The sequence below is a fragment of the Mesoplodon bidens genome, assembly GCF_964165515.1.
Source record: "Mesoplodon bidens genome assembly, chromosome: 12".
In the NCBI taxonomy this organism is placed as follows: domain Eukaryota; kingdom Metazoa; phylum Chordata; class Mammalia; order Artiodactyla; family Ziphiidae; genus Mesoplodon; species Mesoplodon bidens.
Genome location: NC_138168.1, coordinates 47,642,387 through 47,665,697, shown reverse-complemented (window position 1 = coordinate 47,665,697; position 23,311 = coordinate 47,642,387).

Genomic DNA, 23,311 nt, shown 5'->3' with positions numbered 1-23,311 from the left:
AGTAAGTGTTTTGGGCTATTGTAACTGCCAATGACCATAATAGCAACATGGTGTCCTATTGATCTGAGGGTTTAATATCCTTATCTAATGGAGTGCAGGCCATATGAGACGTTTATAACCCCTGTACCTTCTCCTAACAGTTGGTAATGTGCACTTGGCTGTACGTAATTGGGCTGTAATTCCTTCATGGGCTCTCCGTCCATCCTAACATGGAAGGAAAGCTCCCATGATGTAGTAATGTCATCAGCCATCTAGAGCAGAATTATCTGTATACCTGCAGTTGTACACTGGATTGTTTAATCTGCTTTGTTAAAATTTTAATGATAATGCAGCATCACTTTCCTGCGTTAGTGGTATTTTTTAATTTGCTTTAAAAGGTGAAAGTATCTGTTTAATTCTTTAAAACATATTTTACTCGTAGCTTTACTGCCTTAAAACGTTTGGATCATAAAATAAGATATACTAGATGCTTATGATTTCTTAATAGAATATAAAATCCAAAAGCCAAATAGTTTGGATAAAAATATTGATGTGAAGCCTTTAGTGTGATCTTATAAAGAGGATCTTGGCCTGAATTTTCTTTATATTTCTGTTCTTTTACCAAAGATATATGAGTGAACATTATTCTAAGGAATGTGTATGTGTATGGGAGAGAGAGAGAGTTAGGTTTTGGTACCAAATACTAGGATCATCTTTATCTCAAAATACATTTTTATAATGAAACGTGGAAAAATACAGCAACAAAATACTCCTTTTGCTATTTAATTTCTTATTAAAATTAAAGATACAAATTACTTTCATCATTTTAAGTAATAAAGTCAAAGAGGCTAGGTGAATTTCTTCAAAATCCTTTTAAACTCATTCTTCCCTCGATATTTTATTTGTCTAGACATAAAGAAAACAAAAAACTGAGTTAATCTCTGTGTGTGCACATTTGCATTTGTGCACAAATATGTGTGTGAGCATACCTGTGTGCATATGTGTGCATGTCTGCATTTGCTTGTGCACAAGCAATTGTGAGTGGTTTTTTTGTGTGCAGGATTGATTGTGTTTGTGTGCATGTGAGCTTGTGTGTTGGTACACATGCATGTGCATGAATATGTGTGTGTATAAATAGAAGCAGCTTGTGCAGACCACGTATTAAGTTAATTTTCATGTCACCATAAATTCACTGACCGCATACTCACGTCGTCTCTAGCATTTTGTTAAATGTGTGGGATACAAAAATGAGTATGACCCTGTCCTGGACCTTGAGAATGTCAGAACAGAACAGAAGAGACAACTTTGCATACAAAGAGCAATAAAGCAGTGGAATGAATGTTTTACTAATTTAATGAACGGAGTGCTTAGTTAGCTGATAGGATGGAATTATACATTCAGAGGAAGGATAGACAATGGAGGAAGGTGCTGATGATGTGTGAGATAGCCTTGAACTTTGAATAGAATTTTGCCCTTTGGAGAAAGGAGGGGAAGGTGATATCATAAGGGAGTTAGCAGGAAAATGGAGTTGTGAAAGTGCATGCTACCTTGAAGGAATGGTTATTTAAATGATAGGAGAATAGGGTAATGGAAATAAAAGGGAAATTAAGATGCCTGAGTACCTAATGCCAGATAGGGAGATACAGTGGTGAGAAAGGTAGTCTTAGGCATCAAGTTGTCTAGCTGTGAATCTTGCCTATTCCATTTACTGGCTGTGTGCTTTTGTGCAAGTGACTTAATCTCTCTGAGCCTCGCTTTCTTTTTCTGATAGTAACTGCAGTGAAGATTCGTTGAAATAATATACTTCATAATGACTGGTATATACTAGATATTTAGTGAGGGATATTTATTATTATTGATATTTCGTGCTTGGCCTGGAGATAATATTAACAGCTAGAAGTTACTGAGCTTACTACATAATAGACACTGTGCTAAATATACATCATTTCATTTCATCTTCACAGTAGCCTTTTGACATGGTTGCTATTGTTATCCCATCTTATACTTGAGGAAACATCTTAGGAAGGTCACAGAGACAAACAGGACTGCACCTGGGTTTGCCCGACTCTGGAGACTAGCCATCGTGTCTCCTCAGGAGGAGGATGTAAACTAGAATGAGAGTCTGGGGCTCAGATGGTCAAGCGCTGCAGTGATTAGATAAAGAGTTTGAATTTTCTTCCCTCAACAGTAGAAAGTAGTGAAATATTTTTCTTGTAAAACTGAGTGTCATTAATGCATTCATTCATTTAACAGCTACATATTGAACTCAGTAAAATATGCATAGCTCTGTTTTGCTTTATGAATACAAAGTTCTCTTACTTGCTATAGTCTGATGTTCTTGCATCCTGACTTGTCTTTTAGTAATCTTTGCACCCCAAGCTACTATATGCCCTTCCCTGTGCTAAACATTGGGAAGAAAGTGGTGAGCAAAAGATGTGGTCTCTGTTCTCATGGAATGGACAGCTTAGTTGAGGGTGGGGGCGGGTTGGTATCTAATAAGTACACGTGATAAATTTGTCACTGTGACAAATGTTACAGTGGTAAGGTCCATCGTGATGTCAAAGCAGATAAGAGGAAAATTGAACCAAGATATGGAGGCCAGAAATGTTTTCCTTGAGGAAAAGAGGCTTGAACAAAGAGCTGAAAGATGAATAGTGGTTAACTGGGTGAAGGATGGAAAGGGATAGGAACAGCATGTGCAAAGACCCTGTGAGGAGAGGAAACACTGTAAATACAAGAAGCAAAGAGGGGACTGAAGTGTCTGGAGGAAACAGATCTAAAGCAGCACAGTCCAATAAAAATATAATGAGAGCCAGGTATGTAATGTAAATTCTCCAGTGGTCACATTAAAAAAAGTAAAAAGAAACAGGTGAAATTAATTTTATTAAAGTATTTTATTTAACCCAAAACATTATCATTACAAAATATAGTCAACATAAAAATTATTAATTTGATATTTTACCATTTTTTTCCTTGCATTATTTGAAAACCAGTGTGCATTTTAAATTTGTGGCACATCTAAATTTAGATGCTAGATTTTCATTGGGAGTACTTGATCTGTATTTAAATTTCATAAGATTTATAGTTGCAAAAAATAACTGCACATATTGAGTTCTTTCAAACATACTTAAAAGTTTTTCAATAATTGAATCAAGTATCTGTTTTTAAATTTAAATTAATTAAAATTGAATAAAATTAAGAACTTAGTTCCTCGGTTGCATTAGTTACATTTCAAATGCTCAATAATCACAAGAGAGACTGGTGGCTACTCAGTGGGTCAGTGAGAAATGGGAGAGTAAGACCGTGGCCAGATCATACAGGCCTTCTAAACTTCATTCAGATTTTTGTATTTCTTCCAAGATCAGTGGAACATGACTAAGGCATGCTAAGCCCAGCGTGACATTAGGAGATCTGAGTTTTGAAAAGATAACTCTGCAGTGTGGAGAATGACTTGGGGCTGAGCTGGAGGCAAGGAGAAGAGGTTGACCAATGAAAATGCCATTGCCATATTTTAGGCCAAAGATAATCGTAATTTGGACAAGGGTTTTGTTGACAGAAGATAGAAGTTCATGAATTCAAGAGATATTTAAGGGACAAAATCCACAGGAGTTGATAATGGAATTGAAAAAGAGTAAGACATTGAAAGAGGATCAAGGTTGTTATCTACTGCTGTTTTACCACTGGGTCAAGAATTTAGATAGGGCTCAGTGGGGATGGCTTATCACAATGGTTCCATCGTCTTTGGAATCTCAGCTGGGGAAAATCAAATGACCAGAAGTAGTGAATGGAACCATCTGGAGGTTCCTCTTTCTCCTCTCTGGAGCCTGGACTGGGATGACTCAATGATTTAGGATCAGCTACAACTGTCTATGAGAATGACTACACCTGTCTTCTATATATAAAGCTTGGGCTTCCTCATATTATGGCAGCCTTGAAGTTGCTGAAATTCTTACATGGTAGTTTTCCATGAGCATTGTATCAAATGAGGTGGAAGCTGTGTGACCTTTTATTATTTAGTCTTGGAAATCACATGCCTTTGGTTCCACTATACTCTATTAGTTGAAGTAGTCACAGGCTTACACAGATTCAAAGAGAGGGAACAGAAGCCCTGTCACTCAATGGGAAGAATTTCAAAGAATTCGTGTCCATGTTATAAAACCACTTAAATGCAATTTGGAACATTCTCATTTTACAGTGCCTTTGAGTCAACTAAGAGAGACGGTTGGATATCTGTCTCTTAGAGGAGAAGTCTAGGATGGGAATATAAGTGTACAAATCGTCTGTATTGATGTGGTAATTAAAGTATAGATGAGAACCCCTCAGAAGGGCATCTGCGTTGAGTACAGTGCCTTGAGCATTTTCGGCCAGTTACTGTTCTGGAAAGGGACAGTATCTTAAATATCTTAAATAAATTTTCAGCTATTATACCTAGAGTAAATAAAAATTTATACTGAATTTCTTTCACACAACATTATAGACTCGAGAGCTGTAAATATTGTCACAAATCTGACAAAATTTTGTTGTCAGCTTTGGGAAGATAGCTAGGTGCTGTGGGTTTGATTCTGGATGCGACCAACCCAGACTGCTAAAATAGAACAGAATTTCTAGATATGACAGAAATATGCTGTCCATATCTATATTCTGTTCTATCTGAAAATTTTTAATGTAATATTTAATATTTTATGTAAAATAAAAAATGTAAAGTTTTTGTGTAATAAAAAATTTCAACAGTTTAAAAAGGGACTCAAAGTTTAATTACTTAAGATACAACACACACTACACACAAATCCAATATTGTGGGATAAAAATATTTTATCTCAACATAAATATAAATATACTTTTAATGTACATTTCTATTTGACACTTTGTATGTGTATAGTTATTTATCTGATGAATTTAAAATATCTGCCATGAATTCCTAGAAACATAAGTTGATATGATCTCATATTAGACTAACAAGAACTTAAAGAAGACTCTAGAAATATAACTATTTCTAGTATACTTCAAGAATCTTTTAAAAACTTGTTACACCAATGTTGCAGTTGTTCAGTCAGGGACGAAAATGAGTCCAACACACGTGATGTATGCGTTAAAGCACAGTGGTAGAGGGCTGTTGCTCGCTCAGGCAAAACAGCAAAGCGCTCAGTCCACTATGGCGTATTTATTTAAGTTTTATCTAATACAAAAAGGTTCTTTTTAGCACAGGCTGTGTCGTCCTTGAACATGTAAGCAATGCACCCCCTTATTTTCTTATGTTCCCAATTATACCAAGGACATGCGTGGATCAGTGCCCAGAGCAATCAGTACTGCTTGCAGTCCTGAAACATTCTCACGCACCCAGCTTGTTAGGTGAGCCGACTCTTGGGTTACGTCTTTTCCCATGTCCTCAGTTACCCTGCTACACACCAATATAAAATATTGTTTAATGAAGTGAAACTACAGTGTTTTCTGTTTGATTGTTGAGATAAATCCTTCAAATCCTCATTGCCTTTGTGACTCCTGAGCCCTTAGGTGGCACTTCATCTGAGCCAATCACAACATTTGTTTTCATGATCTGTACTTAGAGCTGCTACTGGATCAATACCAGTCCCAAATGAATGAGCACAATGGTCACAATGATTGGGTCATGTGTTCTACAGTATTTTCGCTTTAAATTCACATTCCTGCCAAAACCTGGAAGGGAAGTCATAGAAATGCAAAATGACAATTTATTTTTCTGGTAAGACTGGCTTCTGTCACAACAAAAAGCACAGTTCAGTTTAGTGAAAGAAATATTAATTATACACTGAACAAAGTAGTCAAATATGTTACTTCATGAGATAAAGATCAACCATATGATTGATTTTCAACTGTTTTCTTTGATATGCAGACTCAGTTTCCCTTTATTTTTCAGTCCCTGTGAAAAGAGAGCATTTTTTGTCTGACTTGGTAAGAGGAGATATCCTAAGATGAAGAGCCAGAAAAGCACAGATTAATGAAGCTATGTTGGGCACTACTTCTATCTCTATTTCCTTCCTTCCTTCCTCCTTTCCCCCCCCTCCCTCCCTCCCCCTTCCTCCTTTCCCCCTCCCTCCTTCCCTCCCCCCTTCCTTCTTCCTTCTCTCCCTCCTTCCCCTCCTTCCATCCCTCCTTCCTTCCTTCCTTCTCATTTTCCTTCTGCTGTTTTCTTTTACAGTTAACTTCATCGCTTTCACCTATTTTCTCTCTACTATCCTGTTTCTTTTTTCTCTTCGGTCTGCCTCCACATCCTTTGGACTTGTTCACTGAATCTCACTATTGATAATAGATTTGACTGTAGCTAATGACTTTTCTGCTAGAGGTGCTGACTCCTAAATAATGCACAGTGTAACAGAAGATCATTTCCTCTTAGCATTAGTGATCAAAGCAAGGGAGAAACAGGTGAAATCTGGCATTGATTTGCTTTAAAACAATAATTTTATTTTTTCAGTGGTGGCTTGCTCTTTGGGGAATTTTATGGGACCTGTATGCAGCCTTTCTGAAATATGAATAATGTATTGATTTCTCTCAGAAAGAAACAATCTTCTGGACCTGTAGTGTTGTCTTTAGTTATTTTTATTTTAATGTGATCAACATATATACCACATAAAATTTGACATAAGTATACTGTGCTTACGATTCCTATACAGCCAAAAACTAATCTACAAATTAAATACAAAATAATAGATAAACATATGAACTTCAAATTTTAGTGTAGAAATATGGTCCTTTGCATCCATTTTTGTCTTTATTACTATCCATTGACTTTAGTCAAACAGATTCAGAATATGTCTGGTAGCATTACAGTAGTATATAAAGAGATAGTAATAAATTCAAGTTCAGGATAATCTGGCATTCATCAGAAAGCAGTACTCTAATGTCGTTTTAATGTGGGGTTGATTCTTAAGTCTATAAAGCTGTCTTAATTTGAAGAAAATATTATCATGCAATGTTATTAAAAGTTGTATTAAATGGGTATGTAATCCAATTATTTCTGGAATCGGAAACTGCAAAATAGTATCTGAAGTTGGTTTCAACTCTTCAGATGATAAGAAAAATATTATACTTTCAGCAAAGCACATCATTGGACTGTTGATGAACATCACTAAATATTAGAAATAGATCCTCTATTGTCTTGGACTAGGAACATTCAAATCCTCATGAAGCTATTTTTGGCATTTAGCCTTCACTTGGCTTGAACATTTTACTTTAGGATTAAGCCAGTTTTCTTTTCTTTTTAGTCTAAAAGGATAAAGGTAGTATATTGAACTAACAGAATATGTCATTTTTGCCACGTAGAACCAAAGGCTTGGTTTGTTAAAAACATTAAGAAATTAAATTATTTTATCATGGAAATATCTGTCATATGTAAATTATTCGTGTAGAAGAGACATTTTATATTTATTTCTAGTAAAATGATTTAGTATAAGAACAATAACTTAGATCAGACTTGCTTTGCTCCCAGATATGTTCACCAAAAATTAAATGTGTCTATGATCATTTGTCACATACATGCTTATAAATAAGTACAGAAATGTGTACACCAAAATCTTGTGGTAAAACTTGATAATAAATGGTGATTCAGATAAATGATAATAAACAGTTTTTAAAATAAACTTTTAATTTGAGCATAGTTTTAGATTTACAGAAGAATTGATACAATAGGACAGAGAGTTCCCATACATCCCACACCCAGTTTCCCCTATTATTAATAATCTATATTAGTATGGTACATTTGTCCAATTAATGAACCAGTACTGATATTATTATTAATTGAATCCTTGGTTTATTCAGATTTTTCTTAGTTTCACCTGATGCTGTTTTTTTGTTGTTGTTGTTGTTCTAGCATCCAATCCAGGATAGTGCATTACATTTTTTGTTTGTTTGTTTGTTTGCGGTATGTGGGCCTCTCACTGCTGTGGCCTCTCCCGTTGCAGAGCACAGGCTCCGGACGCGCAGGCTCAGCAGCCATGGCTCACGGGCCCAGCCGCTCCGCGGCATGTGGGATCTTCCCAGACCCGGGCACGAACCCGTGTCCCCTGCATCGGCAGGCGGACCCTCAACCACTGCGCCACCAGGGAAGCCCCTGTATTACATTTTGTTGTCATGTCTCACTAGGCTCCTTTTGGTTGTAGCTGCTTCAAAGACTTTCCTTGTTTTTGATGACCTTGAGAGTTTTGAAGAGTACTGATCATGTATTATGTATTGTAGGATGTCACTCTATTGGAATTTGTCTGATGTTTTTCTCATGATTAGACTGGGATTATGAGTTTTGGTGAGGAAGATCACAAAAAAGTAAAGTGCCATTCCCATCACATCATATCAAGGGTAGGTACTCTCGATGCCTTATCACTGCCGAATGTTAAACTTGATCATTTCACTGAGGTCATGTTTGTCATACTTTTCCACTGTACAGTTACTTTGATCCTCCTTTTTATATGTCACTCTTTGGAAGGAAGTCACTGTGTGCAGCCCATACTCAAGGAGTAGGGAGTTACACTCCATCTCCATGAACATAAATTATTTGGAATTCTTCTGTACAGATTTGTTTCTTCTCCTCTATTTATTTATTTCTTCAACCATTTATTTATCTTAGTATGGACTCATGGATATTCATTTTATACTTTGGCTTATAATCCAATAACCCTTTGTGTTTTTGCTCAAATTGTTCCAGCATTGACCAATGTGAGCTCTTTCAGTTGTTTCTTGTATCCCTTTGACATGTTCCCACCTTTGAGTTTGTTTGTTTTAGCACATTTTCTTACTTTCTGGCACTACTGATGCTCCAGGCTGGTCTTGTGTATTTCCTGCCCCAGTCCTAGAATTAGCCATTTCTCCAAGGAGCCTGGAGCTCCTTTTATTTGTGAATGGTATTAAAAATCACTCTCTGGGCCCTAGATGTTCTCATTATTATTTGAGTGCCATTGCTTCTGGGCCTTCTTAGCTGACAGAGAAGGAAATACATGTGTCTATGTTAATCTGTACATGTACATATTTAAAAGCATGGAATGAATTTTTCCCTAGAGCCTCCAGAAGGAATGCAGTGCTGATGATACTTTAATTGTCGCCCCATAAGGTCCATTTTGGACTTCTGACCTCCAGAAGTGTCGAAGAATAAATCTGTGTTAAGTCACTACATTTGTGATAATTTATTATAACAATAGTTGGAAACAAATATAGCCAAAGACAAATGATGTTGACCATTTTTTCATAAGTTTATTCACCTTTATATCTTTGGTGAGATGTCTGTTCAGATCATTTCCCATTTATTAAATTAGATTGTTTGTCTTCTTATTGTTGAATTTTAAGAGTTTGTGTTTTTGGATACAAGTCCTTCATCAGATATCTTATTTGTAAATATTTTCCTCTAGTCTGTGGCTTGTATATTCATTACACTAATATCTTTTGTAGAACAATTTTAATATTAATAAAGTCTAAGTTTTTCTTTCATAGATTATGCTTTTGGTGTTGTAGCTAAAACTCGTAAACAAATTTAAAAATTATATAGATTTTCTCCTATGTTTTCTTCTAGAAATCATATAGTTTTGCATTCTACATTTAGTACTATGATCCTTTTTTTTTTTTCTGTACACGGGCCTCTCACTGTTGTGGCCTCTTCCATTGCGGAGCACAGGTTCCGGATGCGCAGGCTCAGCGGCCATGGCTCACGGGCCCAGCCGCTCCGCGGCATGTGGGATCTTCCCACACCAGGGCATGAACCCGTGTCCCCTGCATCAGCAGGTGGACTCTCAACCACTGCGCCACCAGGAAAGCCCACTATGATCCATTTTGAGTTAATTACTGCGAAAGGTTTGCACCCAGGTTCATTTTCTTGCATATTGGCCAAACTTTACCAAACTTTAGTCAGGCTCCTCTGAGCCTTCTTCTTGACTAGACTTTAACCTTACCCAAATTGTGGTTAATATCATTCTCCAAAAGAAAAAAACAGTTTTGTTTTTATTTATTCATTTTTTTATCCAATTTGTATAATTTTTATTTCTTTTTATTTTCTTATTGCACTTACTAGGACTTCCAATACTATTTTGAGTAGGAGTAGTTCCACATTCCTGATCCTAGGGGGAAAGCATCCAGTCTATCACCATTAAATATGTTGTTGCTTGTATGATTTTTTTGGTAGATGTTCTTGATCAAGTTGAGTAAGGTCCCCTTATTCCTAATTTGCTGAAAATTTTTATCATGAATTGGTATTAGATTTTGTCCGTTTTTTTAATGCATCAGTGGATATAAGCATATGATTTTTCTTCTTTAGCTGGTTGATATGTAGATTATATTGATTGAATTTGGAATGTTGAACCCTCTTTTCATACCTGGAATAAATCCCACTTGGTCATGGTGTATGAATCCTTTTATACATTGTTGGATTAAACTTGTAACATTTTCTGAAGGACATTTGTGTTTATGTCCATGAGAGATATTGGTCTGTAGCTTTTCTTTCTTGTAAGGTCTTTATCTGACTTTGGTATTGGTGTAATGCTGGTTCTCATAAAATGAGTTGTGAGTTAGTAAGTGGTCTCTCTATTTCTACTTTTTCTCCACAGTAGAACAGTGGAGAACTGCTCTGACCCAGACCTTCCATGTGGGAGTAATCAGCTTCCTCATATGAGAAAGACTGTGTTACTCATACCTGAACGCAACCCATCAATATATTTTCAGTTATGTTTGACTATATGTAGTTAAAACTGTGTGGAAGATGATTAACTATTGATTCAATTTGTTTAGGCTATATTACCTATTTTTCCTTGTGTGAGTTTTGGTAGTTTGTGTTGTTCAAGGAATTGATCCATTTCACCTAAGTTATGGAATTTGTGGGTATAAGTGTAGCGTTCCTTTCTTATCCTTTTAGTGTCCATGGGTGATGACACATCTTTCATTTCTAACCTTGGTAATCTGTGTCTTCTCTTTTTTTGACATGGTTAGCCAGACTACAGCTATTCAGGCTGGTTCTCTTTGCGTGCATTATAGTAGCTTGTTTGTTTTTAGGACTTATGCCCTTTCATCTAAATTGTCAAATTTATGTACATAGAGTTCTTTGCAGTTTTTTCTTGTTATTCTTCTTGATGTCTACAGGGTCTGAGTGAATACCTTCCTGTTTCATTTCATATACTAGTAATCTGTGACTTCTCCCTTTTTACTTTGTTCATTGTGCTAGCATTTATCACTCTTCTTGACCGTGTGAAAGAACCAGCTTTTATTTTTGTTTGTATCTCTTGTTTTCCAGTTTTCAATTTTCTCAGTTTCTGCTCTAATTTTTATTAGATCTTTCCTTCTACTTGTTTTTGTCTTAAATACCTCTTCTTTCTTTAGTTGCCTAAGGTAGAATGTAGGTTATGGATTTTATATCTTTCTTATTTTTTAATGTATATATTTAATGCTATAAATTTCTTTCTAAACACTGCATTCACTGTACTCACAAACTTTGCTAAGTTGTATTTTCATTTTCATTGAATTTAAAATATTTTTAATGTTAGGATATGGATTTTTTAAAATATTAAAACTATAATACAGCAATAAAAATTTCTTGTAAAAATACTTTTGGATTCTGAGAATACCCAAGGGTTTGCCCTCTCACATTTGATACCCTAGTAATCACCAATGACACTTTCTCATGATCCATACAGCAATCTGCTTGACTAGCAAGTTGGAAGTTGGACAACTATGTTTAGAAGGATATAGCACCGTGATTTCTGTAGTGAGACCAGAGAATCAGGACCATGTGCTGATACTTAGTCTCAGAAAAATTTACCATGCAAAAGGAAACCTTTGGACAAAATGTCAGTGAGGTGCAATCAGTCATTTTGTGCCAGAGAGCTTCCATATGAGGGCACACCATGAGAAATGATGATAGTCAGACTTGGGACTCTTTCCAAGACAATTACCAGCTAGGTGATTTGGGCCCTTTCTAGTATAGTAGGAAAGCTGAGGAAGTAGAGTGCTGCTTCTTTCTGATAATGAATAGTAAAGACTTAGTTGTCCCTCACTTTGCCACAGCCATGAAACTCTACTCTGATAACCGTGTAAGGTTTTTCTTTGGGGCTGATCTATTCACACCTTTCATCTGACTTTGTTTCTTCACATATGTTTTATATTTTATGGGTCTTTATTCTGTATTCTTATTGAGTTTAAAAATATTTATTCCATGTATTCATGATAAGCCTCTAAAAATAATTTTTTAACAAAGTAAGTAGGAAGGAAGGAAAACTTAGATGAAAGATAAAATATTTTTTAAATACCTTGCCAATCTCAGTTTCCTATTTGTAAAATGGGGAAAAATAACACCTGTCCCCCTACTCTGTTGTGAAGCTTAATAAGTGTGTTAACATGTAAAAGCTTAGCATAGTTTCTGGGACATAGTAAATGTTAAGGGATTGTCAATTCTTCTCTCTCTCAATCACTCTCTCTCTCTCTGTCTCTGTCTCTCTGTCTGTCTTTCAATCAATCTTTCTCTCATGCTAGGTACAGCCTATGTGCAAAGATAATTAGTTTTAATTCATATTTTCCAAGTCCTCTAATTATCCTCACAATTCTCCCCATCCATATCCTATGTTCCCTCTGTACCCTAGTAAGAAATAGACTACATGTTGTAACATGAATAGACACATATTTATCTAGAACTTACCATATTTCTAATCCTGCACAAGGGCCTCTGATACATACATGAAATAAATGACTTTCTCCTTCCTGAAACTACAATCTTGTTGGATTGACAAGACTATTACTAATAAAATAATTAGTGAGCAACATAAGTCAATATGTTACTAAGTCCTGAGTGGTTAAATAATTACCATAAATGCCATCAAAACTTCATGTGAAATTGCCCACAGTGTTCCTTTTCCTTTGGGGAGTTTAGAAATAGTCTGTTCAATAGACTTGTCAAGAGCATCTCATCAGTTGCTTTTATTGGAAGGGACAGAAAACTAGTGGAGACTAAAATATCCATGTAATTAATAATCACAAGATAGCTCAGGTCACTGACCCTGCAAATTATTTTTTTAATGCATAGACACATCAATTCCTCTGGTTTTGTCTCCTTGGATGATTTTTGGAATGTGATCGCTATTGGAGTGGAAAGGAATCATTTTTGACTGAGTTCCAGAAAGAGATGTCCCTAGCTTGTTCTGTGTATATGTGTGTGCACCCTTGCATGTGCACACACATATATATATCAATACATATACAAAAGTACAAAGGGGAAGTAAGATCCACTGCTTTGTGCTCAACATAAATGCTTAACTGTTGATTGAATTTAAATGAATACCAATGTCATTCACCAAAAACCCCTTAAATCTTTTCCTTCATATCACAAGCTGTTAAACTAACACCTGGTACTTCCCTGAGGCAAAAAGAAGCCTAAGGAAGGCAGTCCTTGGGTAGAAACTCAGAATGGAGCTGACTGCACATGGGTGGAAAGCTTGCAATGACCTACATGGGAACGCCATGCTGGTGGTCTTCTTCTCAAGTGGACAAGCCTAACAGCCTCCTACTAGCTGCTTTAATGTTTCTCCAACTGAAGTCATTTTTGTACCACTTCTGTGGTTTTTGCCATGTCCATGTACCACTTGTGTCATTATTCATTTGACGTATCCTTTTATTTATGTCATAAAATACTTAATACTTTTATTAGCAGCAGGAGTAGCAGTATTACAGGGCATTTTGTGTTACTTCTGCAAATGTAAAAGCAGTATCTCATGGCCTGCATTGAAGAACCTCATTTTTAAAAGATTTTCCCCCAAAATGTTTGGGTAAAAATAACCAAAATAAGATAAATAAAAAATGCACCTAAAAAAAAAAAAAATGCACCTAAAGTTTGTTCATGTTCCACTAAGACACACATGTCACATTCTGGGAAGTGTGGACATACATGATAAGGTCCACATGAACAAAGCACACAAAGCCTCAGTGATCTGGCCCTGATTTCTCTCCAGATTCGTCTCTTTCTGAATCATGCTTCACATCCAATTGCTTAGCTTGCTTGAATAATTCATATTTCCCCAAGTCACCCTGTTTTAGAGGTGTGGCTCACAGCTATTCTTAGGTGCCAAAAAACCTTTCACTCCTTTGTTTACCTAGAAAATATCTTCACACCTTTCAGACCTAGAGCTGCATCTATCTCTCTGAACCCTAAGGTGAATTTATTTCTTTTTCTCTGTCTCTCCCTTTAACACTTCAATGACCTTCCTTGTTAAGGGAGCTCTCTTCCTCTACCAGATTACAAGTGCTTTTTTGATGACTTCTAGGCACTCAGTGATTATAGAATGAAAAAATGAAGGCCGAGTAAGTGATTGAGTGCGTGGGGTAATCTCTGTGGTACCCCTTAAATTTCTCCATACTTGCTCAAGCCTGAAATTATGCAAATGGAGATACAATTCCTTGCTTTAAGCATCTGTGTTTGCTGTTAAAGTTTAATACCCCTAGGATTGGAGTCATTCAGTCATGTTAAAGTGTTTGCAGATTCATGTGAAGGTTCTGCATACCTCTCCAGAGAGTAGGTTTTCGGAGGAGGGGATTAGGAGAGAAGTAGGAATATGAACACTGAGGGGAAGACGGCACCAAAAAGACATGAAAAATTGTGGAAAGAGACTGTGGATTCTGAGAGTTTACCTGTAGACCACCACACTGGTAATTTCAATTAGAGCAGGCTAGAGCAATACAGAGAAGCTTAGGTCATGGGGAAGGTGTTACCTCCACTCCTACCCTACAAGCTCAATCCTGACTCCAGGGTAGAAGTGGCTATGGCGATAGAGGATATTCCATGGGAAGAACACACTGTTTGGGCTAATAGGAAGCAGAGTGATACTTATCCTAAGGAGACACAGTTCCTGATATTCTGAGCAATAACCAAAACTATATTCATTGAAGTTGATCTGAGAGGCAAAGGTGAGGTCCTATGGGATTGCAAAGCTGTTCATTGTTTTTTAGATATGCATAGTTACAAGCTTCTGTGTAGGAGGAAGTGAATAGGAAAGGAAAATATTCTATTGGAAAATCTAAAAATAATTTCATAATATCACAGCTGAAGATTGTACAGGTCCATGAAATTGAAATACCGTTATAGCAAATAGACTGTGTACCCCTTCAACATGCTTTTTTTTCATCTCAGGCAGAAGGAATTAATTCTGGTCTTCAGCTGAGAGTTGGAAGGTGTAACACTTCCAATTTAGAACAAACTCTTAGGTCTGTTTGCCATGTGTTTTTTTTAATAGTCATTTAATTTTGGTAAAATAGCTTTGTAGAACTATCTTTCTTTTGTTTCTTTTAAACCATTAATTTTCGCAAATTAAATAAGATCTTGGTATGTCAATAGGACATGTTTAAAACATATAACATCTGAATTGTTTCTATAGTGCAAAAGAAAGAAAGCAAATAAAGAGCCAGGCAAGGAATCCTCCATAATTCAAAAGGACTACGACTCTTTTATTTCTATAGGTAAATTTGCTTCTTTTCTACAAAACTTAAAGTATTTCCTCTGTAGTCTTAGGGAGGTTGTGAAATACCTGATGGAGAGGCATATGAAGGAGGATTTGCTCTCACTTAGAAGACTGTGTGAGCCTGTGATAAATATTCCTGGCTGTTATATGCTATATATATATATATGTATACATATATGTATAGGATACATATATGTATACATATATATATGTATAGGAAGCACTGGCATCATTAGTGAGCAGAGTATGGATCTAGATTTTAAGCAAGGGAGTCAAACCATTGTAAGACTTTTATATGTTTGAGGAAGGATTTATGTAAACAGTGTGGGATTTTTTAGAATCTGAAAATTGGAGGATTTGAAAATTACCTTCCTTACAGATAGACAGAAAAAAAAAAAAAAGCTCTTTGGCTTTAGAATTCAAAGCCATTTTTTTTTTTTTACCTCTGTGGGTTTATAAAATAAAACATCTGTTAAGCTAAATATATATATATATTTTTTTTTCTTCCCTTTTTCTCTCTCAAGAATTCTATACAGAGGGAAAAGAATTATAGAATATGTTTCTATATATAATACATTTATATTTTAATGACCTGAAACTAAAAAGGCACTACATTGTAGAAACACATGTCTAAATTAATGAAAGGCCTTAGAAGGAGAAGTTTGGTTACCATCACTGCAGGGGGGCCAGCTGTCATAATTCTGGCTCAGTTGGGTCTTTAACTTGGGGGGTCCTATTCATTATCTTTGGAATGCCACATAATAAGTGATTCTCTGAGGATACCATCTAATAAAAATACCATCCAGACATGTTCTGTTATTTCTGCCTCTTCCTTCCTCACCAATTCAGGTCTCTAATTAGTACCAGAAACTAAATTCAAGAGAGTTCTTGATGCTGCTCGCATCACTTTTTCCTGTTTGCCATCACAAACTAAATAATGGAAGACGAGCTTATATTTTTTAAGAAAGATTATATTATGTTTTCATATTCTAGGATGAACACACAGTAGATACTCTCTAAAGTTTCCCATTTCTGATATTGTAGCTTGTATCATGAATTTTAACACAGAAGTCGTGCGGTTATTCAGAAAATGCAAGGCCTGTTTCAACTGTCAGTTTCAGAAAAGCATACTATGCTCTAAAATGTCTAGGCATTATCTTAGAGCGATACATTGTTTGGACAATATTTTACAGTATCCGGCTTCTTTTTATTGGCAAATCCCTTGTCATTATCATTTCACACCAAGAGCCCATATCCTACTACAAAACACAGTAAGTAGTAGCGTATGAAAACAATTTGTGTTGTGGAATTTATATTCTAAAATTCCTTCCCTTTCAGATATGTGAAATCTGAGCTCCTGTGGTTCTGACGAGCTTGATATTGTGATAGATTATTTGTGCATGTGTGTGTGTGTGTGTGTGTGTGTGCTGGGGAGAGGGTGCCAGGAAGGCAATGGAATAGTTTGGAATGGAAGGATCCTCATGACACATGGGCTGATGGAAGTGAAGCATTAAATTCCCAGGCGTTCTGAGACACCTTCCCTCTGCATTCAGACTCCTAGCGATTACTATAATTTTTCAGAGGAGAAAATTTTTTTCAATTTCCAGCACAGCCAGCATGATACAAAAGCCCAGTGGAACTATAGCAGGTAGAACAGGAAGAGGGAGTCTAGTCAGAAACCCTTCATCATATCTTGTGTTTTGTTATATGCGACGTGGCATGAACATAATACTTGTTTTATTAAATTCTAAGCATGTTTCCCATTCAAGGAAATGTGCAGCCAAGCAGACTTTTAAACAGCTGAAATATAAAAATATAAAAAGATTTAGTGTATCTATCCAGGCCAGATACGTGGAGCTATGGCTTATATATGTGTGTGCTTCAAGATGAACAGGGTTCCCACAAAGTAAAATGCTTCCAGGAGGTTTTCATTTCAGCAGCCCTGTAAGCAGACACCTACTACCCCACCCTTCTCTGCTAAACTGTAGCTTCAAATTCCAAGCACCTGGGAAATTCCCAGGAGTTCAGCTGGAACAGTTATGGCCCAGAACTCCTCCAGCAACCCCAGGGACCATACTCTCTGGCCAGAGAAACCCTAATCCTGGAAGAATCCAAGTCTGCCCCTCCACCTCTGTGCCCACCCAGTCCAGCACAGATAGAAAAAACACAAAACTGGGGGGGGATTTGTGCCATTTTAAATCCACGGTCACCCATCTTAATGGGGCTTTTAACACTTCATAGAAATTCTAATGAGATTTTTTTTTGTAGCTTTCTTCCCCACTCTCTGGAATGGCAATTTAAAACATTTTCTGCTCAACTCACATCTGCAATTTGCTTTCTTCTTGTTCCTAGCAGATGTCTTATTTCACAGAAAATTAAAATAGAAACCATGAAAGCGAACCACTTCAACTTCCTGCCATCATATCTACAGATCTACCTCCATTTGCCCCTTTTCCTTTTCCTCTCCCCTCCTGGCACAGAGTAGAAAGCATCCCTTCTCCAGGTTACCTCTCCTCTGGACTGACCCCCGCAAGGCCATAGTCCTTCTCAGAAAACCAAGTTGGGCCCCACCCAACTGACCTCTTTCCTGGATCACAACAGAGGCTTCCTCCACGGCACTCTGCTCTTCTCTTGCCCCTCCGCTCCATCCAGGTTGCAACCAGAGTGAACATGTAACACATAACTGTGGTCATGTCACTGTCCTGTGCTAAACCTTCTCTTATGGCCTGAACTGTGTCCGACCCTGATGAAATTCATATGTTGAAGCCCTAAAGCCTAGTACCTCAGAATGTGACTGTATTTGGAGATAGAGTTTTTGAACAAGTACCTAAAATGGGGTCATTAGGGTGGCCCCCAATCCAATAGAACTTTTGTCCTTATACGAAGAGCAGAGTAGGACAGACTCACATAGAGAAAAGACCACATGAAGACAGCCAACTACAAGCCAAGGAAGGAGGCCTCAGCATCCCTGCTAACATTTTTTTTTTTTGCGGTACGTGGGCCTCTCACTGTTGTGGCCTCTCCCGTTGCGGAGCACAGGCTCCGGACGCGCAGGCTCAGCAGCCATGGCTCACGGGCCCAGCCTCTCCGTGGCATGTGGGATCTTCCCGGACCGGGGCACGAACCCATGTCCCCCTGCATTGGCAGGCGGACTCTCAACCACTGCGCCACCAGGGAAGCCCCCTGCTAATATTTTGATCTTGGACTTCTAGCCTCCAGAAGTGGAAGAAAATAAATTTCTTGGTTAAGCCACCCAGTCTCTATGGTACTTCCTTATGGCAGCCCTAGCAAACTCATATACCTCCCAGTGACTCTCATTCATCTCTAGGATAAAGTCTATACGCTCGGATGGGGTTTCTAAGGCCCAGGATGATCTGGCTCATGCTTGCCCCTCCCACTTCATCCTTGGCCACTCTCTGCCCCTCTCTCCACTTCAGCAGCCACACTGGCTTTTGAGCAGTTCATTGAATATGCTATTATCCTCCTTATTCTGAAACTTTTAGATGTACCGTTCTTTTCACGTGGGACATTCCTACATGCTCATGCTACTCATTCACCTAGTCAGCACCCTCATCTTTCAAGTCTCAATTTAAATATCATTCCGTAGAGAAACCATCCTCGTTCCCTAAGACTAGGTTCGGTTCCTCTGTAGTAATCTTCCATAGCATTTTGTACATCTACTGTATAGCCCATATCACTCCCAATCGTATGGTCAATATATGTCTTTTGCCTTGCTCACTGCTCTGTCTGCAGCGTGTGTGCCTATATCTGTTATATATTTGTACTCTGTGTGTTTGAATGAAGCATCAGAATGAACAGGCTAAAAACAGACAGGATCATAACTTCTGGAAGGAAAAATAGACAATTACAGTACTGCTTTGGACATGGTGTTAGTAAGATTTCCATTTATTAGCAAAATCCAGTGAGGTAGATATGTGTAACTGAAGTTGAAGTAGTGATGTAATTGCCTATAGAAAAAAATGTACTACTAATTCAGTTCAGCTTATCAGAGGCAAAGGTTATTTTTTATTTTCTCAAATTTATCAAATGTTCTGAATTTGTTGGACTAGACATAAACTAGGTCTAATTTATTTTGGGACACAGTTGAAACAGTTCTGGGAAGGACCAGATTTTATTTTTTCACCTGGAATTTCTTATTTTTAAAGAAAGAGTGAAAATGTGTACAAAATTGGGGCACCATCATAGGGCACATAGTAATACATATGTTACTACCCCTGGAAATTGGGTTTGCTGCAGCTCCTCATCTCTGGTTTATAGCAAAGGGTGGATACCGTTTAAAAGAAGCACCTTGAGGTTCAGAGCTTACTAATCACGTTGGAGTCACTAGCATGCAGATGTGGAGAAAACGTTGTTAGGGACCACTTTTTTGCAGAGTGGCACACAGATGATGGAAGAGGGAACTTATGGTTTGTGTACCTGGCTCTTGTGGTCAAGAGGAGGGTAAACGTGACAGCTACACCATGCCAAGAGAAGCCTTCTGTGGCACTTGTGCAATAAGTACAATGGTGCCATCTATTTGTGAGTGATATTTTTGAAGGGGCTGACTATCTCTGAGTGGGCTGGGGACAAAAAGAGTAATGTAGCTGGCCATCATTCGCACATTTATTTACATGTCAGGGCTTTTGTTCAGATTGTGACTGAAGCCTATTTGTAGATTCACGCATAATGAAGTAAACCTCATTGAGATTCACTTCAGGACATACCCAAACAAACAAGATCTTCATTCTGAGCCCATCCAAATGTCTGTAATTTGGTAAATTACTCATTCTATTTGAATGCATTAGTCATCATTTATGAATGTCAGTGAAATTGAATGGACTTCCCTCAAAGCACTATAGAACATGTTCATCATGCTACAAAATGCCTTTTTTTTAAAGACATATTTTTCTGCTGCATTTAAAATTTCTGATCCATGAGCCAGATAGGCATCCCAGGAAATAAAAAATCATCTTCAAGGAGCTAATGGGTATTTATGAAATTTTTTTTTTAGACTTGAGCAGATTAAGGTCACATCACATATGTTAAATGTATAAACCTTCATAATCTTCAGATTTAGTCAATACTTACTAAGCACTTTGGAAATCTTAGTAACCTTCAGCGTAAACAGCTGTCAGTAAGAAATAAAATAGGAAGAACCTTATGGAACAGGATACCTCAATGGCTCACCTTCTCAAAAAATATTTTAAAAACATTCAGAGTAATGAAAGCTTTTTATTAAGTATATTGACTCATAGCAAATAATAAAAATTAAAAAGGCCTTAAAAAGAAATAAGACACAGAAGACTTTTCTCATGCCTTGACATTTCATGTTCTCTCTCTTTTTTTTTTTTTTTTTTTCTTTACGTGGGCCTCTCACTGCTGCGGCCTCTCCCGTTGCGGAGCACAGGCTCCGGACGTGCAGGCTCAGCGGCCATGGCTCATGGGCCCAGCCGCTCCGCGGCATGTGGGATCTTCCCAGACCAGGGCACGAACCCGTGTCCCCTGCATCGGCAGGCGGACCCTCAACCACTGCGCCACCAGGGAAGCCCTCATGTTCTTTTTAAAGTCAAAGCATTTTAGCAAGACAACAAAGAGAGAAATCTGACATTTTGCCATTCATCAAGTATTTGCAGTAAAGTTATGTCAATTAAAATTTTCTATTCCAACACATTTTACTTGTTGTGTGCCAGCTGTAAATCTTTATAATGTATTGCAAACGCATGATAAAGACAGGAGATAAGATAAAGACTTACCATTGAATTTCTGAGTGTATTTATGTAATTCCATAAATTCTGATTTATCTGGGCCAAAGAAATATCCTGAGTTCTCTTACATTTATTTAAGGAGCAATGGAGACAATGGTGTCTATAAATCATTATTGCTTAAATGACTAGAATTCTTACTAATTTAGCAAGGAAAGGTTCTTCTCAGGAAAGGATCTTTTTAACTCTTCCCCTGGAAAAGTTCCATAAGTTGAGAGCTGAATTTTTAAATGAAATGTAAACAAGTTGTCACAGGTCTACTAATCTAATGATGGAGTCTTGTCCTTATTCTGTCTCTCAGAACTTTCCCTATGCTCTGCATAGGCAACTCCAGTTTTTCTAAAGGGAAAACTGGCTATTCTTCTAGAATCTCTGTGCATAATTTCTTTAATTGACCCATTGTGTCGCAGCTACACATATGCTGTCCACTTTCTCTATACATTCCTTGTATTTTAAATCCTAGAGGGCTTTCTTTCATTATAGGAAACATGTCTCCCTTTTAATAATTCATACTTGAGGATGATTTGATTCATGATTGTATGTATAGTCTGCATTTTTACTTAAGCATATATGTGTGTGTAGCAAGTATTTATTAGTGTACCATACTTCCTCTTGAAGTTGAAAGACTAGATAATTCTTGGAGGGTAATTAAACTTGCTCATGCAAGCATTCTTAGGCTCAAATGCCTTCAAGTTTCCAGAGGGGAAGAGAGATGAATAAAATGGTTGTGGGCGCAGTGGCTGAAGAGCACTTTGTCTTCAGGTATCAGCATCTACTCAGCTGTAGGCAATTGCTGCTATGCAAGAACAGTCCCAGTGTTGTTCAATCATCCAGGTTTACAAGAGTAGTCAGGAACCTGGATTTTCATTTGAAAGCTCCAAATATGCAAATTCTAGTAGCTAATTCTAAGTCAAACACTGTGCGAACCAAGCAAATAAGTTTGTGGGTGCCTAGTATGCAATTTCTTCTGTAAAACGGGGTATATCATATCTAGAAACAAAATACATAAGACTTACCAGCTTCATTTAACAGCAACATAAAACATCTAAAATAGAAATGTAAATGTAAAATGCACACCCAGATAACATGTTTGGGAGAAATACCTTGTGTAAAAGAAGGACTTCTCCCTACCCCTGCCACTGAAGAATCTGCTGGTTCCAGGGACTGGTTCCATTCAGCACCACCTGCTTCCTCACCCTGACTTCCACCAATACAGGTGCAGGGACTTTCTGTTTCCTCAATGCTCACCTCCTTGTTTGCTGTCCAGGGAAATGTGCTTTTTGGTTTATGGATGTTCTGGAATGTTAGGGGAGTCAAAGAGGTAATTCAAGGACATTTCCAGCTTATGGACAACACCATTCATGCTGAGCACATACTGAGGGAAGTGATGGCAGAGAGGAGAACTCTCTGCCAGACAACAGCAGGAAATTGGAAAGAATGGTCTCAGTCCTGTTGGCCTCAATGCACAGGGGCCAAGTATGGGTTGGACAGTTTACATACGACCACTCAGCTCCTAGGCAGCCCCAGAGCACCGGTGACCTTGGATACTGAGTAGTCTGCTGATGCAGGTTTAGCTCCCACACTGCTGAAAAGCTGAGAGTAAGGCCCTTTGCAGAAATACTCTTCATCTCCACATCCCCCTCCTCCTTCAGAGCTCTCCCTCCATACCACCTCTCAATATTTCTGTTCTCACCATACCCCTTTCTGGTAGGAAAAAACTTCATTCTCTCACACCAGATGTTTCTACCCCAAATTTGCCCATGACCTAAGTCTTTTCCATATCCCTGAGGCCTTAGGATTTTACAAATAAACTGCATATGATTCTCGTTTTCTCAACTTTTTACTCTGTCACATTCATCTCTGAGACAATGAACACATTGAATAGGCTGTTTGAATGGAGAGGAGGAAAAATTCTAAACATCAAGATAAAAAAAAAGTATCCTTCTACATAAATATGTTTAAAGTAGAATAATTTTTGTTTTTATATTTATTCTTATTTATATTACTTTACAGTCTGGCATAGCAATCTTTTTGGCCTATGAAAGAAAATCACATATTCAAAATAAAAATTTACTTGAATGGATGAACTTGCTCTGTACTTCTTCCTCTTAGCCCCTTTACATGATG